Source organism: Chiloscyllium punctatum, chromosome 19 (genome assembly GCF_047496795.1).
Source record: "Chiloscyllium punctatum isolate Juve2018m chromosome 19, sChiPun1.3, whole genome shotgun sequence".
NCBI lineage: Eukaryota > Metazoa > Chordata > Chondrichthyes > Orectolobiformes > Hemiscylliidae > Chiloscyllium > Chiloscyllium punctatum.
Window position 1 is genome coordinate 29,204,939 of NC_092757.1, and position 18,722 is coordinate 29,223,660.

Consider the following 18,722-nt stretch of genomic DNA (forward strand, 5'->3'; position numbering starts at 1 on the left):
ACCTACTACCAGAGAGACACAGAGCCAGCCAAGCCCAATAAACCACGCCCCAGCCTGGGCTGAGATGCTCTTTCAGGAAGGAACCTGCCATCGAGCCCACAACAATGTGGGAGGGGTAACCCTTGGATGAAGAGAGAACCAGGAGACGGGAAGTGGTTACCTGTTTGTACTGTGACTCTTAACTGCCCTCTGGGCTATTAGGGATGGCCAATAAACACGGGCCCGGCCAACGGTGCCCCCATCCCATCAATTTATTTGAAAAAAAGTGACAATAGTAAATCAAGTTAAATCAAACTTCACCACCCCTCATCTCTTTCTCTCTCTCTCTTTGATGCGAAATTGGAATTATGGTGATTTGGCCGTTCATAATAAAGATGTGAATCTGAGTACAGCAAGTTGATCTGAATCCAAAAAAAAATTCCCCAGTCGAGAGTGACTCAGAGGTTAGCATTGCTGGAGCACAGTGCCAGGAACCAGAGTTTGATTCCAGCCTTGGGTGGCTGTGTGGAGTTTTGCATGTTGTCTGCTTGGGTACCCTTCGGGTGCTCTGATTTCAAAGATGTTCAAGTTAGGTGGATTGGCCATGCTGAATTGGCCATAATGTCCAGGGATGTGCAGGCTAGGTGGGTTACCATAGCCACACACACACACACAGCAGAACACTCCTGCAGGTTTAGGCAATGCTCAATCTAATGCAACATCCTGGTGGATCTCCTTTGCCCCCCCCCCCAGTACAATCACATCCTTCCTATAATGCGATGACCAGAACTGCACCCAGTATTCCAGTTGTGGTCTCACCAAAATCCTGTAAAGCTCCAACATGACACCTCCCTGCTCATGTATTCAGTGGCTTTGACCCTTCTTAATTCCCTTACCTGCCTATCCTACTGCCTTCATGGATGGCTGGACACACAAACCAGGATCCGTCTAATCTTCTGTGCTTGCCAGGGTCCTCCTATTTAACATGTACTCCCTTGCCATGTTAGTCCTCTGGAAATGCATGTCACAGAAATTTGGGCATTCAGTAGCACAGAATGGAGAACAAAAAATGACTGGCATCAAGAGCTGGCATCTTTTAAACATTGTAACTGTGTCCACATATATTACTTCACCTGGAAGTTCATTCCATCACAAACCACTCTGGGGAAAAAAGAGTTGCTCCTCAATCTTTAAATATTTTTCCTCTGACCTTACAAACATGGCCCTGAGTCTGAACTCCCCCACACGAGGGAAAAGACCCTTGTCATTCACCTTATCAATATCAAAATCTGTCATGATTTTATAAACCTCAACAAGGTCACCCCTCAATTTCCTATGCTGCAGTGAAAAACATGTACAGTTCTGATGTGGATCCTTCAGAGAGGGGACAGAAAATGTTTACCAGGACGTTGCCTGGAATGGGGGATTTTACCTGTGAAGAAAGATTGGATAGACTGGGTTTGTTTTCACTAGAATGCAGGAGATTGAGGGGCGACCTTATAGAAGTTTATAAGATTGTGAATGGCATGGATAGGGTGGAAAGTATGAGGCCTTTGCTCAGGGTGGAGTGTCAGTTACTCGGGGACACAGGTTCAAGGTGCAGGGGTCAGGGGCGTGTTTAAAAGAGATATGTGAGGCATGTTTATCATGGAAAGGGTGGTGAATTCATGGAACACACTGCCAGAACAGACAATGGAAGCAGACATAATTGTGGCTTTCAAGAAGCATCCAGCAGCAGGCATGAATAGGAAGGGAACAGGGGAATACGGATCCTGTAAGTGAAGACAGTTTTAATATGGAAGGCAAACTGTGTCAGTACAGGCTTGGAGGGTTGAAGGGCCTGTTCCTGTGCTGTAATGTTCTTTGTAAAATGTCCCAGCCTCTCCAGTCTAATTTTATATCTCAAACCCTGCAACATCCTGATAAATCTTTTCTGAACCGTCTCCAGTTTAATAATATCGTTCCTACAGCAGCATGAGTAGAACAGGACACAGTTTTCCAGAACTGGCCTTACCAACTTCCTGTCCAACCTCAGCACACCATCCCAACTCCAATATTCAGAGGGCTGAACAATGAAGGTCATCACACTCCAGCAGGCATTGTTTCACCCTGACTCCCCTTGTAACTGTCCACATCTCGCTGGGACACTGATGTGAAACATCTTGGCTCTTTGACTGATTCGACCAAGTCTCATTTCCTCTGTTTCTGTGTATCCCTCAGAACAGGAATGTAATGTGCATTCCCATGGCAACATCACAATGACAGACTTGATTATGGATTCACATGAAGTGGGCATCAATGACTGGGACAGCCTTGTTACCCATCCCCCTAATCTCTCCGGCATAAATGATAAGGAACTCTCCTCTTTAACTCCACTGTCCTTGTATTTTAAGAACCCTGACCACAAATGCAAAGTCACATGGGAGAGAGGTCCATGATTCTGTCCCAGAAAAACTGAAGGAAGGATGATTAATTTCAAAATTGGGATTAAGGGTAAAGTGGAGAAGGAGTAGGAGTAGTGCAGAAGGAGTAGTGTTGCGTCATATTGCTGGCCTTGTCTTCAAGGTGATATTGATGTTGTGTTTACAAGGTCCTGTTGAGGGACCCTTCCTGAATTACTCCAGTAAATCCACAACAGGTATAACATTGTTTCCAGGAAAAAATGGACAGGATTCATCAGAGAAGGGAAATGCAAATTGCTCAAAGTCTTATGAGATGATAACATGGAGGGACCAAGCAGCTGAAGGCCGGTGGAGTGATGGAATTAGGGGATGATCAAGAGGCTGGAATTGCAGGAGGGCTGACATCATGGAGCGATAATGAGCATTGATGTTACAGCTAAGAGAGGGTTGTTGGGACTGGAGGAGGTTTCAGAGATAGGGTGGGGTGTAGGGGGTGGAGGAGGTTCTGGATTTAGGGAAAGTGTCAGGGCTGGATGAGGTTACAGAGATAGGGAGGAGTTTATTGGGTGGAGGGGCTTACAGAGTCATAGAGATGTACAATGCAGAAACAGTCCCATCAATCCAACTCGTCCATGCCGACCAGTTCTTCGAACCTAATCTTGACTCAATTGCCCGCACTTGGCCCATATCCCTCTGCAGCTTTCCTCATTATATACCAATCCAGATGCCCTTTAAATGCTGTAATTGTACCAGCCTCCACCACTTCCTCTGGCAGCTCATTCCACACACGCACCACTCCTCAGCCCATTGGCCCATCTCATCAAGATCCTGTTGTACTCTGAGGTAACCTTCTTTGCCATCCACTACACTTCTAGTTTTGGTGTCATCTGCAAACTTACTAACTGTATCCCCTATGTTCACATCCAAATCATTATATAAATGATGAAAAGCAGTGGACCCAGCACCGATCCTTGTGGCACACCATTGTCACAGGCCTCGAGTCTGAAAAGCAACCGCCACCGCACTCTGTCTTTTACCTTCAAAGTCAGTTCTGTATCCAATGGCTTGTTCTGCTTGTACTCCATGAGATCTAACCTTGCTAACCAGTCTACCATGAGGATCCTTGTCGAACGCCTTACTGAAGTCCACATAGATTGCGTCTACGACTCTGCCCTCATCAATCCTCTTTGTTACTTCTCTGAACAAACTCAGTCAAGTTAGTGAGACATGATTTCCCACACACAAAGCCATGTTGACTATTCCTAATCAGTCCTTGCCTTTCTGAATACATGTAAATCCTGTCCGTCAGGATTCCCTCTGACAACTTGCCCACCACCAATGCCAGGCTTACCGGTCTATAGCTTCTCTCAGCTTTAAAGCATCACCTTTTCATTCTGAGCCTATGTCCTCTGGTTCTAGTCTCTCCTTCTCGTGGAAACACCTTTCCATATCCAGTCTACCACGGGGTCTCAGTATTCTGTAAGTTTCAATCAGATCTCCCTCACTCTTCTGAACTCCATTGGGTCCACACCCAGAGTCCTCAGCCACTCCTCATGTGACAAGCCTTTCATTCCTGGGATCATTCTTATAAAATGCCTCAGGAATGCTCTTAACTTACTTGTGAGAGATGACATTACACTGAATTACATATTTTGACTGCAGGCTATAAAACTACCAAACTTTAGCAGCAAGCTATGTTAGTGTCCCTTTCTCATGGACTGCTGCTATCTCCTGAACAGTTTGAAGGGTCTATGATGTGTAGATACTAGACAATACAAACTGAGCGTACACATCTCTCTGTAATGAGAACAACCCATGGTCTACTCAGACTATGTGGAGAAAGTGAGGACTGCAGATGCTGGTTGATCAGAGCTGAAAATGTGTTGCTGGAAAAGCGCAGCAGGTCAGGCAGCATCCAAGGAACAGGAGAATCGACGTTTTGGGCATCAGCCCTGAAGAAGGGCTGATGCCCGAAATGTCGATTCTCCTGTTCCTTGGATGCTGCCTGACCTGCTGCGCTTTTTCTACTCAGACTATGTGGATGTTACCTTTACCTTCACTAAGCATACATTGATATGATTAAGAAAACATTTACTCAACAACAAGAATGTTGGATGATTACAAAAGTAACTTGGTCCACATATATTTTGCCCTAACCATGGTTACTCCGATATAACCAAAAACAAATATACATGAGGAAGTCTAAACCCAGTTTATTCATCCTAGACGTGTGTTGCAATTCAGTTCTTTCTGTTTTCTTGTCTTTGACAGTGCATTACCCTATAATGTAGGTATGTCTGCTCTCATGTATGTTCACCCTGTTCAATGTCCTTGTCTTTATCTTCATCTTCACTCTCAGAAGATTACTGCTGATCCCCTATTTCCTCTGCCGACAGTCCACACTCTGTTTGTCAACTGCACTTGAGAAAGGCATAGTACACCATTTCTGATCTATACTGCAATGCCCCACTGGAGCTTCCAACTTATCTTGAAGTGGTTGAGTTCTGATTGTTCAACTATGGCCCTGGTGGAAGCATGGGCAGTGTTGTATCTTCATTTTGCCTCAGGGATGCACTAGCACCTTGATAACATTCATAGACCCTTATTTCAAGGAGATTGGAGTGTAAGAGGAGGGAAGACTTACTGCAACTGACAAAGGTACTGGTGAGACCACATAGAGGCATACAACACGGAAACAGACCGTCCGGTCCAACAAAGCCTTGCCGAACATTATCCCAAACTAAAGTAGTTCCACCTGCCCGCTCCTGGCCCATTGCCCTCCAACCCTTTCCCACTCATGTACTTATCCAAATGTCTTTTAAACCTTATAATTGTACCCACATCCTCCCTTTTCTGAGGAAGTTCATTCCACATGCGAACCACCCAATGCATAAAGAAAGTTCCTCATCTTTTTAAAATCTCTTTCCTCTCACTTTCAAAATATGCCCCCTAGTCTTGAAATGCCCACCCTTGGGAAAAGGCAACTAGCATTAACTCTATCAATACCCATCATTCTTTTATAAACTTCTATTAGTCTCAAGTAATGTGGGCAGTTTTGGTCCCTTTGTTTGGGGAAATTTCATTGGAGGCAGTTGAGAGAAGGTCTACTAGGCTAATCCCCAGAGAGCAGGCATTGTCTAAATAGCAAATGCTAAACAGGTTGGGACTCTACTCACTGGAACTTAGAAGATCTAACTGAAAAATATGAGATTCTTAAGGGGTTTTACAGGGAAAATGCTGAGAGGAGGTTTCTCGTCATGGGGGAGTCTAGGACCAGAAAGCATGGTCTCAGAATCAAGGGGTGTCAGTTTAAGACTGAAACGAGGAAGAATTTCTTCTCTTTGTGTCTTTGGAAGTCCTTGTCACAGTGCCCCCTGTGGGGGCAGAGTCCTTGTGTATATTTAAGGCTGAGATGGATAGATTCTTGATCAGTCAGGGAATCAAGGTTTCCAGGGAAGGTGAAAGTGAGGAATGTTGGATCAGTCACGATCCTATTGAATGGTGGAGCAGGATCAAGAGCTTAAGGGCCTACTCCTGTTCCTGTTTCTTATGGCATTATTGTCATGGGATCATCCTGAGCACTAACCCACTGTTCTGGAAATCATGGTGTTGAATACTATCATAGCTGATGGTGAAATATGAATTCAATAAAATCTGGATTTAAAAATTAACCATATAACCATTGTCGATTCTCAGATTACAGGTTTATTAGTGAAATTCCAGATCCATGGCAATTACGTTGGCTCTTAACTGACATCTGAAATAGTCAAGTAAGACACTCAGTTCAAAGGTAATAATGGATCGAAAACAAATGGCAGCCTTACCAAAAAAGCCACATCCCAGGAAAGAATAAGAAAAGAAACATGTTATGAACCAAATTTAGAGAATTTTTCATTTAATTCCCTGCAGCTCTTCTTCTGTGGCCCAAGGTCTTTGGAAGGAGGCAGTATCTCGGGACTTGTCTTCTACATCAACATCATGGCAGCTCCAAGACGGTCTGAAACAATCCTTCAAACTCTGGCATCGATGGTTCCATATAAGTTAAACATTGTTGAAGTGACAAAACCTTTCCACTCTCCAGCTCTTGCAGGTTGATGATAGGGCAGTCTGAAAGCAACATGGGTACAGGCTATGGCACCCTAGCTGAGGGAAGGTAGTGATGGCAGAGAATCCCACTGTCCAGGTTGCTTGGCTCTCCTTGTTATGGGTGAATGATATAAACAAGTCTAATCTGGAGAAAGAGGCATCAGTGACAGCTTGAATGCATTTGCCGGTCGCCTCAACTGGGAGATGCGACAAAAGACTCGATATAAAATATATGTGTGTGTAAAATGTATGGGATTTTGAACTAATGACAAATATGTTTTGTCCTAATTATTTGAAAGGAATTAATAATTATCTAGGTATGTCTTTCTGGAACCATGAGTTAAAGGTGGAATGTGCCTCCTGGAATATTAATGGTTATTTGTTATATTGTGCTAGTTTGTAAGAAAATTCATTGACAGATTTTGTTCTGAGCAAGGATCACTGGACCCAAAACATTAACTCCTGATTACTCTCCACAGATGCTGCCAGACCTGCTGAGTTTTTTTGTTTTTGGAATGACTGCAGTTTTTTGAATAGGAAATGGGACTTTATTTTGTGTTTTGAAATATTTTATAATATATTGCAAATAGAAAGGAAAACAAAGAACTGCAGATGGAACTGGAGATCTGAAAGAACCAAATTCAAAACATGCCTGAGAAATTCAGAGGCTCTGGTAACATCTGTGGCAAGAGAAACAGAGTTAACACTGAGTCTAGTGTGACTGTTCCTCAGAACTCTGTTTCTCTTTCCACGGGTGCTGTCAGACTTGCTGAGTTTCTCCAGCATTTTCGATGTTTGTTTTGATTTCCAACATCCACAGTTTATGCCTTTAGTCAGATCTGAAGATAAAGCCGTTCATATCTGTGTCTTAGGGAACACTGTTCGCAAGTAATCCATGGCTGATACATTAATCAATAAAGATATTTGAGAGTGCAGGTGGGAGACAATTTAAAACAAGGAAAAAGAGTAAGTGCTGAGGGAATGCAGCAAGTTTGCAGTGTCTGTGGAAAGAGAGACAGACAAACAGACAGAGTTAACATTTTGAGTTCAATGTTCAGTTTTCTTGACAATTTAAGGTCTCCTCTGAATGACAGAACCTCCCACTAGTTCCGTTCTGGTGGCTCAGGACTGATGTTCATGTTCAAGTTTTGTACCAGGGCCAGATCCTACTCAATTGGCTACAGTTTAAGCAGTTAAAGCCTGTGTAAATTGTGGGAATTAATATGAGGGTTTTGCAATTAAAGCCCAGCTACCAAGACAAATCAAGCTACAATTGAAAATAATGCATTTCCATTGGCTTAGAACAAGGCAAACAAACAAAATAAATTGATTGCAAGAATGTTTCATCATTGAGTTTAGTCTGCCCTTCCCTCTGAACATAATAAAACTGCAATGAACAATGCACCTGTTTCTAGAATTTGTTTTATTTCAACAATAAATACTTTGTACAGTGAGCAATAAAATCTTCCTGAGGACACAGGACAGTGAATATTTTCTCTGTGCTGACATTTGAAACACAGATGGAAGTGATATGGGATATTTTGGAACTATCATGGTCCCTGGATCACGAAACATTAGATATGTAAGTAAGATACATACGGAAATCCTGATAATATGACTCGCATGTTTCAAATTCCCATGACCCTCTGTCGGCCCCTCTCCCTGACCATCAAGAACACCCAAGGCTTAACTCCCAGCTCCCCTGTGTACCAGCTCCCCAGCCTGTGATATCTAACCTTGGTTTATTTAGACATTTCAAAGCAATCCTCCGCCTTCTGTGCTGAGTTTCAGTCACAGACATTGCAAAGTCCTCGTTAGTTTCCTGGCAGCTGATTGCTAAATCTAGGCTTCAACCACCTCTTGGGTAACTAAACTATTGATAGCATCATCACACACACTGAGTATCTTTCCCATCTATCATTCTGTTCCTATCCAAGCCCACACATTACCTTCTGAATACTCAGTGACTGAGTGAGTAAGCTAACCTCCAGATCCAGCCCCACAAACCTCCAGACCCTCCGAACACTGTCAGCTGAAACTACAAACATACATCATGGATCATCCGATTTCAACCCCATCCCTTACCCTCCCCTTATCTGACCTGTCAAACACCTTGATTGTTAGAACCATCCTCCAACCCAGAACTGATCAGAAAACACCACCACCCACACATTCTAATTACTCCCACTAACTGGACTCTGCAATTCAACCTCAACCATCCAGCTTTTGCCCCCAAACAGACACAATTAACCCCATTGAAATGCATTGACACAATAGAGTCAGGCCTGAATATACAGCTCCTTTTCCCAATGATCCGGATACACTCAAGGCAGAATGACCAGCTCATCCTTGTACCAGCTCAGCAATCTGCATTATCCAATCTTCGTTTATTTATCAAAGCCATCCTCTGAAATGTGAAGGAAGGATGTGATTCAGGAAACACATAGATTTGACAAAAATCTTCTGTGAAGATTGCAGCTCTGTATCAGCTGAGCGACAGAATTCCATGATTATGTGCGATGAATCTGTCATAGTCACATTCTATCAAATTGCTCTGGAGAGTTTCAGAGATCAAAACTCTGGGTCGGGGACAGAATTGTCACATTCAATGGATTTCCAACCAGAATTCTTGAGACCAAAGTTTGGTTTCTGGTCACTGGATTCAAAATGTTAACTCTGATTTCTCTTCACAGATGCTGCCAGACCTGCTGAGCTTTTCCAGCAATTTCTGTTTTTGTTTCTGATTTACAGGATCTGCAGTTCCTTCCATTTTATTTGATTATCAAGGACCTGAATGCTCAGCATTTTGTCCAATATAAAATGTTCAAATAGCCAATCACTACGAGACAGAGACTAACAGTTAATAAGTCTGTTGTCCACCTGTAAACTTGTGAAATACTGACTCTCTTTGTCCCTGTGCTGTGTAACTGACTTACTCAAGGGCTAATGCAACAGGCCAGACAGACAGTAAGTCAGGTGGCATGTGAGACAGTATTGAATGCCCATTGAATGCTCATTGGCATTTGGTGCGAAAGGTTTGGATTATGACGCAGTCTGGATAAGTTAGATATTGCAAACAGGAGATAATCAAATGGACAGTCACTATTTTCAATAATATAAAAGAAAGAACTGTGGATGTTGGAAATCTGAAGCACAAATAGAAATTGCTGGATATTTCTCTCTGCATTCTCTGTACCAATGCTGCCAGACCCGTGGAGTTAACATTTTGACCCTTTTGCAGAATTGGACTTGAAATGTTAACTCTACTTTCTCTCCACTGGCTTCAATAAGCAGCTCTGCCACCCCCATTTTGGAGCAGATATTTTAATCTTCGTTTGCTGAGGAACATCAACTCAGACAGCTCAGTTTCCAGACATGAAAGTTTGTGTTTTGGAAATGTGCATGCAATTTAAATCCCTCTCATTTGCCCTGTTGAAAAGGTTTTGGCTTCTTTTGATGGGCAACATAAAGACAGACCTTGAGCCTGTCCAATATGTTTGTATTAAAACAAATCAAAATAATAGCTCTGTATCTGAACGTGGGCAGCTTTCGCGTCAACTTAAACAAATCCATAGCGCACATTGATGTAAATAAATACAGCATGAGGACAGTTAGGGGAAAGCAGCCACTCAAGGGGCTGATCGATAGGCCCCCTGATGTTAGACATGAAGAGATATTGGCTGCTTGTGATAGTGAGATGGCAATCATCATTGCTGACTTGAATCTACACAAAGACTGTGTAAATCAGGTTGGCAGCAGTAACGGGGATGAGAGGTTATTGATGACCTTCGAGAAAGTATCTTAGAGCTGCGTGTTCTGAAGCAACCAGACAGAAGGTTATGTTATTATCATCTTATTGATACTGTGTAATGTGACAGGATTTATGAAACAATCTCAGTGTAAAGGCTCTCCTACGTAGCAGCCATCACAATATAATTCAATTTTAGATCCAATTTGAATGGAAGAAGATTGACTTTGAGGTAAGTATTTCAAACTTAAACAAAGTCCACTCTGCGGGCTTGTAAACTAAGCCAGCTGAAGTGAATGGCATAACTGGCTCAGAGAGAGATCAGTAGACACAGTGATGGCAGAGATTTAAGAGGATACCTCAGAATATTCAGAAGAAATATATTCTGACTGAAAGAAGAGACTTTAAAGGGAGGACTCGCTTTCTGTGGTTGACTGAAAAGTTGAAGAAACCATCCAACTTGAGGATATTGCAAAGATGGGTGGCAGGTCAGATGATTGATTAGAAAATAAAGTATGGTTGAGAAAAAGGTTAATTGGAAGGAGGAAATTGGAATCTCAGAACCCAACTCAAAATCTTAAAAACAACAAAGCAAGAGTTTCCATGGGTATTTAAAAACAAAACCTGTGCGCAATGTGAGTGTCACTCCTCTAGGGAGTGAGAATATTGAGTTATTGGTAGATGATAGGTGGCAAAAAGTGCAGAGCTGGAAAAGCACATCAGGTCAGACAGCATCAAAGGAGCAGGAGAATCGATGTTTCAGACATAAATCCTTCATCCATAGATGTTAAGGAAATGGCGAATTAAATGAATAAGTACTTTGCTTCTATCTTCACTATAGAAGATACAAAAAGCATTTCAGTAATAGTGGTAAGTATCTGTTTTGCTGACATTGAAACTTCAGGCCAACTGTGTCTGCATGCTGACTCAGAACTGCGCACATGCACAGTTCCAGATTGTCTGCATCATCATCCCAATCTCCCTCACCCTCTCCCCTCCTCTCTGAATCTGAACATCACCACCATTCTCCGCACCACCTCTACCAGCCCCAACCACCATCAGACTGGACATCAATCTCTCTCTTCTCCAGGTCACAATCTCCCTCTCACCCTCAGACTTTCTCCCCCACCCCCACTCTATCCCTCCAAATCTCAACATCCAGTGAAACTGAGCAGACATGGAAAGAAGATGCATGATTGAAACACTTCAACCAATCGCATTCACCCATGCATGAGCAAGCATCTCCCGAGAGAATACTGCATATGCTCCTCAGTGTCAACCCAACTGTAAGTCAGGAAGTAGGAGGGAGGGATGAACACAATGTAATTACAGTCACTAAGGAGGCTGGACTCAGCAAACTGATAATAGGTCTCATCACCTTCTGTCTTCATCCCAGAGTCTTAAAAGAGGTTGTTAATTCGGTTGTAGATGCATTAATGCAAATTCTTTGAATTTCCCAAGATTCATTAGACTTCACTCAGTCAGAGATCATTTAATCTGTCAATGTTTTGCCCCATCCCTTGTCAGTGACCATCACCTCCCTGCCTCTAAACTTCTTCTGGCCCCAAGGCCTATCTGGAATGACTTGATGGCACTAACTGCTGTTTGTAGACTCTTGCTGACACTAACCTCTAGGATGCATAAGGTTCACTTGGTACAAGGTTCATTAATTGAAACCTGCTGTTTTTCTATTACTATGGTATAATAATGTCTATTTAACCCTGACCGTATAATTCATTTCAACAGTCCCTTATTTTGAAAGAGGACGTAAATGCATTAAAGACAGTTCAGAGGAGGTTTACTCGATGAATACTTTGAATGAGTGACTTGTGCAATCGGGTTAGGTGCTCAGACTGGGTTTGTTTCTGCTGGAGTTTAGACGAGTTAAGAGTGATCTGATCAAACTGTATAAAGGCTCTTAATGATCTTGACACAGTGAATGTGGAATGGATGTTTCTTCTTGTGGGTGAGTTCAGAATTAGGGACCATGTTTATAAAATTAGTGAGGGATCACACTTTTTGGACAGAGATGAAGAGAATTCTTTGTTCAGTTGTTTGGAATTGTCTGTCCCAGAAAGTGGGAGAGGTGAGGACAATGGATATTTTTAAGTCACAGGTAGATTTATTCCCTTGCATAACAAGAATCTAAGGTTACATTGGGTAGATGGGAACTCAAAACATAAACTTATCAGCCATAAACTTATGAAAGAGTGGAATAGGTTCAAGCGAGCAAATTAATTTGTTAAATACATTCATGAAAGTTTCCTCAAGCAGCATATAGAGGATCCTACTCAGGAAGGGACAAAACTCGACCTACTCATGGGAAATAGGGCAGGACAGGTGATGGAGGTGATAGTAGGGGAACACTTTGGGACCAGTCCTATTAATTTTAAAGTAGTTATGGAGAGGAACTGGTCCACAGGTTCAAGTTCTAAATTGGAGAAAGGTGAATTTTGATGGAATTAGGCAGGAGCTGACAGGGGTTGATTGGAGTAGTTTGTTTGCAGGTAAAGGGACCTCCAGCAAGTGGGAGGCCTTGAAAAGTGAGATCGCTGGAGTTCAAGGTCTCTATGTTCCTATGAAGGTGAAAAGCAAGGTTGACAGGAATAGGGAACCCTGAATGACAAGAGATATTGAGGCTTTGACCAGAAAACGAATGAGGTATGGCTGGGACCAAGGGAATCCCTGGATGTATACAGGGGATGCAGAGTTTTACTGAAGAAGAAATCAGGAAAGCAAAAAGGGGGCATGGGATGGCCTTGGCTGAGAAGGTTAGGATGCATCCAAAGAGGTTCTTTAAGTAAAAAAGAGTAAGAATAACTAGCGAGAGAATAGTTGTTTCTTATTTTCTAAAGGCAAGTGTAAGTCATTGTGTTCCAGAGGCAATTCAATTGGACAAATTGATAGGCTTGAAGCAAAGCGCACTTTATTCTTACACTGCAGTTAAAATAGTGATTTTAAAATAGCGGCAATTCCAAGATAGAGGTGGAGTAAGACACCTGAGATCGAGCTTGTCCACTCCTCCCATTTAAAGTCATCGGGTCATCGGGTCATCAGGTCATAGAGATGTACAGCACAGAAACAGACCCTTCGGTCCAACTTATTCAGATATCCCAACCCAATCTAGCCCCATCTGCCAGCACCCGGCCCATCTTCCCTCAAACCTTTCCTACTCATATACCCATTCAGATGCTTTTTCAATGTTGCAATTGTATCAGCCTCCACCACACCCTGTAGCAGCTCAATCCATACATGCACCACCCTCTGTGTGAAAAAGTTGCCCCTTAGGTCTCTTTTATATCTTTCCCCTCTTACCCTAAACCTATGCTGTCTAATTCTGGATTCCCCCACCCCATTTGTCTATTTATCCTTTCCATGCCCCTTATGACTCTATAAACCTCTATATAGTCATCCCACAGCCTCCGACGCTCCAGGGAAAACAACCCCAGCCTGTTCACCTCTCCCTACAGCTCAAATCCTCCAAACCTGGCAACATTCTTGTGAATCTTTTCTGAACCCTTTCAAGTCTCACAACATCCTTTTAAAAGGAAGGAGAGCAGAATTGCACACAATATTCCAAAAGTGGCTTAACCAATGTCCTGTACAGCTGCAACTAACTCCTGTATTCAATACTGTGATGAATAAAGGAACGCATACCAATCGCCTTCTTCACTGTCATATCCTACCTGCAACTCTACGTTCAAGGTGCAAGAACCTGCACTCCAAGGTCTCTTTGTTCAGCAACACTCCCTAGGACCTTACCATTATAATTCCTGCTAATATTTGCTTTCCCAAAATGGCTCCTACCATCACTACTTTACAGTTGATAAACATTTGCACAAACTCCCTGAAAATTTATTTTTACGTAGCTTTCCCATGCGTTCTTGGCCGATAGAATACAGGCCTAATGCACTTTATGGTCTCTTAAGAACGTCAACCTCTGTGTGGCAAATTCCCAACTGCAGCATTGCCATGTGCCCTTGCAGATTAGAGGGATAATTAGTGGGATTAGTTCAGCCTTGTTCAAAAGAGGAGAATTACTTGAATATCGAAGTAGTACTTACTATTCAAGCTCAATGAAGGAGGAACAGAATATTGGTTTGCTTCAGCATTGTCTCATATGCTGCAGGTGGGAGCCCTGTGAGTATTCCTTCATTTGAAAAGGGGATTTTCAAACTAAATGAGAGAGAATAATTGGATTAGATGAAATCAATCAAGTCCCATTCGCCAGCACCTGGCCCACACCCCTTCAAACCTCTCCCACTCAAATACCCATCCAGAAGCCCCTGAAATGTTGCAATTGTACCAGCCTCCACCACCTCCCCCGGCAGCCCAGTCCACACACCTTTCCTTTTCATTTTTCTCTTTTCCTTCTTCGCTTTTCCGTTTTTGATCTTTCTCCTCTCTTCTTTCTTCTCCTAGCCATGGGACTCCTGGCCTCAGACTGTGCACAACCCCAGCCTGACAGTCTCTCGGCCCAGCTGAGCAATCTCTCAGTGGGCCAAGGTGCCGCTCTCTCAATGGCTGAGCATGTGCAGTCTCTTGGCCAGGTGTGTTGATCTCTCTGCCTGACGTGGTGATCTCTCGGCCGGCTGTGGGGATCTCTCGGCCTGGTGTGGGGATCTCGCAGCCCGCCATGGTAATCTCTCAGCCAGCGTGATGATCTCTCAGCCCAGTTTGGTGATCTCTCAGCCCGGCATGGTCAACTCTCAGCTGGGGGATGGTGATCTCTCAGCCTGGCATGGTGATCTCCCAGCCTGGTATGGTGATCTCTCAGCCTGGTGTGGCGATCTCTCAACCCAGCGTGATGATCTCTCGGCTCAGCGTGATGATCTCTCAGCCCGGTGTGGTGATCTCTCGGCTCAGCGTGATGATCTCTCGGTTCAGCGTGATGATTTCTCAGCCCGGTGTGGTGATCTCTCAACCCAGCGTGATGATCTCTCAGCCCGGCGTGATGATCTCCCAGCCTGGTGTGGTGATCTCTTGGCCCAGCCTGATGATCTCTCGGTCTGGTGTGGTGATCTCTCGGCCCAGCATGTGCAGTCTCTTGGCCAGCTGTCGCCTTAGCGTGGGCCTCTGATCTCAAGGTGATTCTTTGAAGTGCGGTCCAACTGAGATTAAGCACTTAAGAAAGACTGTAATGTTTGAACCTGCATCTTTATTCCTTTATTTTCCACTTTAAAATAAGAATGTCTGCAACGTGTAACTATTAAACTTACATCGTGTGTTTTATGTTATAGTATATTTACTTGAAAAATAAAAAGTATTGAATTTTTAACATTGTTCTTTCTTCATACTTGTGGGTGGCACGGTGGCACAGTGGTTAGCACTGCTGCCTCACAGCGCCAGAGACCTGGGCTCAATTCCCTCCTCAGGCGACTCTCTGTGTGGAGTTTGCGCATTCACCCCGTGTCTGCGTGGGTTTCCTCCGGGTGCTCCGGTTTCCTCCCACAATCCAAAAATGTGCAGGTTAAGTGAATTGGCCATGCTAAATTGCCCGTAGTGTCAGGTGAAGGGGTAAATGTAGGAGTATGGGTCTGGGTGGTATACGCTTCGACGGGTTGGTGTGGACTTGTTGGGCCGAAGGGCCTGTTTCCACACGGTCAGTAATCTAATCTAATCTAATACCTTCTTCTGAAGATTCTGTGCCGAAGTATTTGTCCCTAAGATAGTGCATTATACACTTCTCACTGTATTCCTGTACCTTTGTACTGAGTACATGTGACAATAAAATCAAAATCAAATTACAGTCAAAAAAAAAAGAAGAGTTGGAATAACTATTGGAAAACGTAGCAGGATAATGGGTTATTTATCTCATAAACAGCAACTGCTCCAATAGAGTAACACATCCTTGGCACAGGCAAATTCAATAAAGTAGATTGTCTCACATGCAATTCTGGACAAGGACTGTAATAGAGTTGTTCAAGATTACATTTACTTTCAGTGTTCAGGAAACAGTTCAATATTTTTGTTTATCCCTTTAAATCTTTCCTATTCATGTCCCTGTCCAAATGTCTTTGAAATGTTGTAATTGTACCTGCCTGGACCACTTTCTCTGGCAGCTCATTCCATACATACACCCCCTCTGCATGAAAATGTTACCCCTCAGGGAGGGAGTAGTGAATAAAAGGAGGGAGGTCTTGTTCCAACTGCACGGTCACTGTTTAGACCACACACCGAGTATTGCGCTCAGTTTTGGTTTCCTTTATGAAAATGATATACTTGCATTGGAAGCAGTTCAGAGAAGTCTCAGTTCCTGGGAGGAAGGGATCCTTGTTTCAAAACTCCAATTAACCTGGATTAACTCTCTTATCCCTCTACACCTGCTGCGGTTCTCCAGTGATTTCTTTTTGGTGTGTTCCAAGAGGTTGATATCGAGAATAATCAATACCCCGGAGTGAGTTATGGACTGGAATCTAATCAAGGGATTTGGAGTAGTGATCTGACTGGAAAGCCACTGGAATTCTGAAAATGTGATTGCACTGATATTTTTGTCTCAATAGTATCCAGCGGAGGTGTCTTTTTAAAAGTAAAACACAATATTCAAACTTCCATGTGCACTAGTCTGGGAAAGCCACATCTGGGACTGTATCCTCCAAGGTGGGTCTGTATCTCAGTGACCTGGAGTTGTTTCATAGCATCCCTGTTGCAGTGTTTTAAATACAGGAAGAGCTCACTGAACAGAGAAGAACAAAGAACAATGCAGCACAGGAACAGGCCCTTCGGCCCTCCAAGCCTGCACTGACACATGTTACCTTTCCACACTAAAACTGTCTTTATTTCCAGGATCCGTATCCCTCTATTCCCTTCCTATTTGTGTATTTGTCCAGGTATTCCCTTGAATGCTGCTAATGTGTCTGAATCCACCACCTCCTCTGGCAGGACATTCCAGGCACTCACCACCCTTTGTGTGAAAAACGGGCCTTGCACATCTCTTTTAAATTTCCCTCCATGTGGTTTGAACCTGTGCCCCTCGTAATTGACGCCCCAACCTGTGAAAAAGCCTCATATTTCCACTTCATCCAATGCCATTCACAATCTTATAAACTTCTACATTCCAATGTAAACAAATCCAGTCTATCCAAACTTTCTTCATAGCTAAAACCAATCATACTAAGGCAACACCCTGGCAAACCTTTTCTGTACCCTGTCTAAAGCATCAACGTCCTTCAAGTCGTGTGGTTATCAGAACTAGACACAATGTTCCTAGTGCAGCCAAACTAAAGTTCTACAAAGCTGAAGCATAACGTGCCTATCATAGAAACCATAGAATCCTTACAGTGTGGAAACAGGCCATTTGGCCCAACAAGTCCACACCGACCCTCTGAAGATATCCCACGCAGACCCATTCCCCTCCCCTATTATTTCACATTTCCCCTGAATAATGCGCCTACCTTCCACATCCCTTAACGCTATGGGAAATCTAGCTTGGCCAATTCACCTAACCCACACATCTTTGGACTACTGTTATACTCAATGCCCATTCCAATGAAGGCAAGTATGCCATAAGCCTTTTTACTCCCTTATCCACCAGCAAGAAAGGAAGCACATGTCAAGTATAGACAGGATAGATTGAGTGAATCCTCAGAAGAGTATACATAAGAGAGAAATCAGGAGGGCAAAAAGGGGACATGAGATAGCTTTGGCAAATAGAGTTAAGGAGAATCCAAAGGGTTTTTACAAATACATGAAGGACAAAAGGGTAACTGGGGAGAGAATAGGGCCCCTCAAAGATCAGCAAGGTGGCCTTTGTGTGGAACTGCAGGAGATGGGGCAGATACTAAACGAGTATTTTGCATTGGTATTTACTATGGAAAAGGACATGGAAGATATAGAATGTAGGGAAATAAATGGTGACATCTTGAAAAATTACAGAGGAGGAAGTGCTGGATGTCTTGAAATGCATAAAAGTGGACAAATCCCGGGGACCTGATCAGGTGTACCTGAGAAATCTGTGGGAAGTGATTGCTGGACCTCTGATATTTGTATCAGCAATAGTCACAGGTGAGGTGCTGGAAGACCGGAGGTTAGCTAACGTGGTGCCACTGTTTAAGAAGGGTAGTAAGGACAAGTCAGGGAACTATAGACCAGTGAGCCTGATGTCGTTGGTAGGCAAGTTGTTGGAGGGAATTCTGAGGGACAGGATTTATATGTATTTGGAAAGGCAAGGACTGATTAAGAATAGTCAATATGGCTTTGTGCATGGGAAATCATGTCTTACAAACTTGACTGAGATTTTTGAAGAAGTAACAGAGGATTGATGAGGGCAGAGCAGTAGATGTGATCTTAATGTACTTCAGTAAGGTGTTCGACAAGGTTCCCCATGGGAGATTGGTGAGCAAGGTTAGATCACATGGAATGCAGGGAGAACTAGCCATTTGGATATAGAACTGGCTCAAAGGTAAAAGACAGAGGATGGTGGAGGAGGGTTGTTTTTCAGACTGGAGGCCTGTGACCAGTGGAGTGCCAGAAGGATCGGTGCTGGGTCCACTACCTTTCATCATTTA

At 43.4% G+C, this 18,722-nt stretch overlaps 1 long non-coding RNA gene across 1 annotated transcript; it reads right to left on the reverse strand.

Annotated features, from left to right (window-relative positions):
- Window positions 1-6,336: 6,336 nt before the first annotated feature.
- On the reverse strand, window positions 6,337-14,668 carry LOC140491225 (uncharacterized). Its single transcript, XR_011963235.1, has 3 exons — window positions 14,561-14,668; window positions 14,280-14,391; window positions 6,337-6,612 (listed from the first exon to the last, which is right to left on the reverse strand). It is a non-coding gene; the product is annotated as an uncharacterized lncRNA (long non-coding RNA).
- Between the last annotated feature and the right edge of the window lie 4,054 nt (window positions 14,669-18,722).